The sequence below is a fragment of the Zingiber officinale genome, chromosome 2A (assembly GCF_018446385.1).
Source record: "Zingiber officinale cultivar Zhangliang chromosome 2A, Zo_v1.1, whole genome shotgun sequence".
Taxonomy (NCBI): Eukaryota; Viridiplantae; Streptophyta; class Magnoliopsida; order Zingiberales; family Zingiberaceae; genus Zingiber; species Zingiber officinale.
This window is the reverse complement of record NC_055988.1, coordinates 129406627-129411895: the sequence shown is the minus strand read 5'-3', so window position 1 is coordinate 129411895 and position 5269 is coordinate 129406627. Positions and strand designations below refer to the sequence as shown.

The 5269-nt window shown below is 35.8% G+C and overlaps 1 long non-coding RNA gene across 1 annotated transcript; it reads right to left on the bottom strand.

The window, feature by feature from the left end:
• Positions 1–848: 848 nt before the first annotated feature.
• LOC122040014 lies at positions 849–4961 on the bottom strand. The gene is made up of 3 exons (XR_006128476.1): positions 4895–4961; positions 2892–3040; positions 849–945 (listed from the first exon to the last, which is right to left on the bottom strand). It is a non-coding gene; the product is annotated as an uncharacterized LOC122040014 (long non-coding RNA).
• Positions 4962–5269: the final 308 nt, after the last annotated feature.

The following is a 5269-nucleotide window of genomic DNA, read 5'->3' as shown; positions in this document are numbered from 1 at the left end:
ATCATTATTATCTAGTCCCCTAAAAGAGTTGTGTATATAAGTTTCGCTCAATGTATTCTAAAAAGAAATATTTAAATATCAATTTAATCTATATCAAAAGTACCATACAAAATCCCATCATCATAGAAGAATAAATATTTTTTTTTTCACCGGAGTCAGAGTCATGGACTTCCCATAGGATTTATTACCAGACTTAACTACATTAGAAGCTTAGCTTAGCTTGTTGATGAATTGTGTGAGATGACTGGGATTTATTACCTGACAAGATTTAAGGTGGCAGCGGCCCAGTATCGATATTATCTGATTTATCATTTTTTTTTAATGACACTACCTTGCCGCCGCCACCTTAAAGTCGACAATATCTCTCCTTTCTCACCGGGTTAGATGGTTAGCACCTCTATGCTCCGTCAAATAAAAATATATCTTATCTTAATTTGATCTAGAATTACACAAGAAAAATCAAATTGATATCATTTGTACATTTTAGATGTTAAAGATGATACATAACATTTGTAGGATTCACCTTTACTCGATAAGCTATATTCACAACTTGACAATATAGATGCTCATAGTCTATATCTGGCCAGGAGTTTTACAAAGTTTTAGTATAACTGTAGATGAAGTTGATGATCAAACAACTTACTAATCAAGAGGTTAGATAGAACATCGATGAAGTTGGACATGAAGGCTTGACTGGTACCAGTATTGATGTCGAACAGAGTAGAGAACAATGGAGAAGATTGTGAACCACATTTATTAGTTCATGCATCTCACACAATTTCATCAACAATTGATTTAAATATACCTGCACAATGGCTTGATTTTGAAGATCCTGAGCAATCATGGGCCGCAGAAGACATCGCGGATTCGACAGGGACGATTGTGAACGGCATTTACTAGTCCAGTCATCTCACACAATTTCATCAACAATTGATTTAGACAAAACTGCACAACAAAACATGGGGAGATATCGCAGAATCCAACAAGAAAACTGCTCAAGAAACTGAAGTAGGGTTCAGGGTCAAATAACATAGAATCTTCATTTAGATTGTAAGAGTATATTTTTGCCAAAAAAAAAAGTGAATTGAAGAAAAAAATGAAGGAGCAGTCCATACAATTGGAAACTTGACGCCAAATTCTGTAAACAAGTCCAGATTACTAAGCTCATCAGTGTGGTAACAAAGAACAAGTATAGAACATAAAGTGCGCACTAGCAGACTTATAACTGATCAATTAAAGGAGTAATTTAATGGCTAATAATCTTACTATATTCCTAGTTTAATATTATTTCGGTATCTTGTATGCACAAGAGTAGTTTCATATTTTTATTTGAGAAAAATTATTGTTCTTTTTAGAAAAACAATTTGTTATAATTAGTTGTAATTTATATAATGGTTTGTATGTTCTTAACCTTCACACACCAATATATCACATACAAGCCAAATGACCCGAAGTATAAGTAATCTAAACAACTTATCTATAACATTGTCGACTTTGTATATCACAAACTTCATAAAATAAACTCCATGTATGTAAACAAATTATACAAACCAAGTTTATGATAAAAGAATATCATCAAAGATGTTGGCTATGACAAATCCTTTTTGTCAGTGGCTACGATTAAGTCAATTTAGATTTTACTTGTAATAGTTGCATATCATGATTATGATTAAAATAAGACATGACAAATGGACATCAAGATCACTTTGCTTGATGGGTAATAGTGTTGTCTCCTCGGGGCGGTGCGATGGTTAAAGCATGGGGTGTTGCAACATGAGGTCTTGGGGTCGAAACTCGGCGTGATCGAGTATAACCTCCCCCATGTCTTGGCCATTTGCACTAATGGCTAGAAGCCACCCGTGATTTACTTCCTCCGTGTTGGCCTAGGGACGGGTTGGCGGGAGCACTGGGGGCGGGACGGGTTGGCGGGGGTGCTGGGGGCGAGCGAATCGCCTTTTGCCACTTGATGGGTAATAGTGCTAGTCACTATTCCAAAGGCTAGTAGCCATCCATGATTTACTTTCTCCGTGTTGACCCTGACACTAGGGACGAGCATATTCGCTTTTTGCCACCTTGATGGGAAATTAACAAAGAATAATCTATAGCATAGCATGGTACAACCATAATTGATATACAATGTAAAGAGTCACGCGAGGATGCAAAACTTGGCCAATCCTGTAAAATTTTAAACAACTATACAAATAATTTATTAATGTTGGAAAAGGAAAAACTACCACACCACATCTTGGGCAGAAACACTTGGATAAAGAGTTACATTAGAATGGAGGTCACCATTTCTCAACCTTCCATTACTCATGATCCTTGAGCTATACAACGTGCAACAGGCAAGGAGAATAAAGGACCACCAAGTAAACACAGGCTCGAAAGCCTACCTGCAGTAGTAATGCACTTGCTGTTCTGATCAGCATTCATTTTAACATGGAATAACTGAAGCAAGTGAATAGAGCCTGAAAAACTTGGTGAGAATTTGGTTCATCCCACATGTGCCCTTCACGGGCATCCCACTTTTCTATGTTCTATGGTCTATATATGGACTTTTATGAAACTATCGAGGGTGGGATATTCTACATAAAGTTACTATTGCAGTAAAAAGTTCAAGTTATTGAAGTTCCTGCAATAGCTAATTAACTAGACCACCACCATACACCTAATATGTATCCAAAAGGCAATCTGGAAATGATTCAGAAAGGCAAGAAATTGTTACTATAGTTGTGTTCAAATTCTACTCCCATTTTGTTTCTCATACACTGATACATGAATGTATCTGTAAATTATCAGATTAGAGTTATATTGAAGAGTCAACCCATTTCATCGCCAAATGCAATAGTCATCTGCTAAATAAAAAAGTAACATGAACATGATGGGCTTACATGATCCTCAGCTGATTAGGTAGGCAACATGCAACTTATTTTCGACCTTGATCACCAACGAACTGTTCCAAACTTGTTGAAATGAACACATTAGAAGCCGTTTGTTGAGGTAGGTCTGGTGTCACATAAAGTAAATATTTGATGAATCTCTGCAGTTACAAAAGAGAGCATATCAACTGACTTTCAAACTGCACTTTAATGAAGAAACATTTTAGAGAAACGTGACAGAATATTATACATTAACCTGCTCATGCTGATCTAACAAAATAGTGAGGAAGACATACTCATTTAACAGGTTGGCGAGGCTGATATTTTAAAGTGTCATTAGGATGAGATATAAGATCAAAATCAATAGGAAACAACTCAAAATGCACAAGCAATGCTATCACTATGCTTGTTGCCAAATAGCAACATTACTAAAGTAATACCCAAAGACTAATCTGCGAACAACTTCTTTTAAAGAAAGTGAGTTGGTTATAGTCCCATCTGATTCATATTTGACTCATAACCCTATCACAAATGATTAGCAGGAATATTCTATTTTACCTTCTTTTCCCTTTTAGTAAGTCAACCGGAAAGATATTTCATTCTTAACAACCAAGTCAAGAGTACAAGTGATGGGTTTCAATATTGAATTTCGATCAAATGTGACCCAGTAACGATCAGAGTTTCAAAGAATAGTTGTTGCCATTTCCATGAAGGATTACATCCAAAGAACTGAAATGGCTTAACTCTACAAGAGATCAACAACAGACAACAGAATGGGAAGACATGGAGAACATGGGAACATCAAGTGGTCAGGAAATGTCTCCAAATAAACTGCACAAGTCTCAACAGCATATTATCCTGATATCTTAGAAAAACAAAATCACAGAAATGTTGGTTTATAGAAAGAAAGGTTTAAAGTATTGTTTTGTATCAAAGTTTGGATGCTTGGCCTAAATGGTAAAGTTTTCAGTATACTATGCCCACACTCAGCATGATTAGGCACACACATCAAAGCATGCCAGGATGATTTTAAACTTAGTATATTGGAATCAATCTGTTTAACTAATAAAAACATAAGTTATGACTTAATATCTATTTAGTTAATCAATTAAATTTGAAAATCTAGAATTTGGAGTTAGAGTTGGACAAAACATGACATTTTACTTACAAATCAATTTGAACAGCTACTTCATAATTCAAGATAATGGTGCGGCCATCCCATGCTCACCAACCAGTAGTTTGTTCTCCACCATCAACCCAAAGCAAAACCTGGTAAGAATTGAACTAGAATCATCCTGAGTGCATGGATTCCTGTGTGTATGCCTGTGCATTCCTGTGTGTATCTGTAAAGGAGGGGATACACCAACTGAGACAAGGCTGGTACCAGATACAGCATTGATTCGACCACCTCTTGGTTCGGGTGACATGTCAATTTTGGTCAGTGAGCAGAACAGTAAGTTTTGCGCATGCCAACCAAATTAGTATGAAATTTTAAACAGTAATATAAAGTACAAATCATTATTCAAGGATTCTAATAAATGTAATCACACTCCAAGCTAAAGATGCCTAAAATTGGCTACTCTTGAAAGAAATTACCTTAACCATACAAGATTAAGGTACTACAATAAGACACTAGTAGCGCCAATAAGTCGGAGCCCAATGCTTGGATAAATCCACAGATGTACTATCATAACACACCAATTAAAGAGCATAGATAAGCACATAATCGCAAATAAGCCTATCAGATAAAGAGTAGGCAAAGCTTAGTAGATCAAAAGGACAATCTATTTGCGCTGAGCAGCAATGGGTAATGCAATCTTTTTGTCCAGACCCAAGCTTAAGCTTAGGATGATAGGGTCAGATACAAATGAAGTGATTAACATATCAAACTCATATACAGAAAAACAAACAGCCATGTATAGAAACATCACTGTTAAATTAAAAACTTCCCAGAAATGTTGCTGACAGTTTGCCATCGTAAAATCATGAAGAAAAGCATAGTACTTCTAACTTACAGTCAACTGGTGCACAATTTCAGCATTTGAATCAAAATGCCAATCTGGTTCCAATTGTCGAACAGATGGCATGCACCCATTCTCAGTACTACAGAAAAGAACCTACAAATCAAAGAAAGATAAAGATTGGAACATCAGAATGACAGAAAGGGTTTCACTTGTGATATGTTTAATGTTACAAAGGATCTAGAAAATGAAGCACAAGTTCCGTGATTCACAGGTAAATTAGCTATTTTTGAACATATATTCAATGGCACTTGAGAGAAAACAGAAACCACTGGGTTCATCAAAACATTAAAATGTGAATATTAAACACGAAGTGGCAATGCAATTAAGAATTTTAATTTAATTTCCACGAGATAGGATAAGTTGACT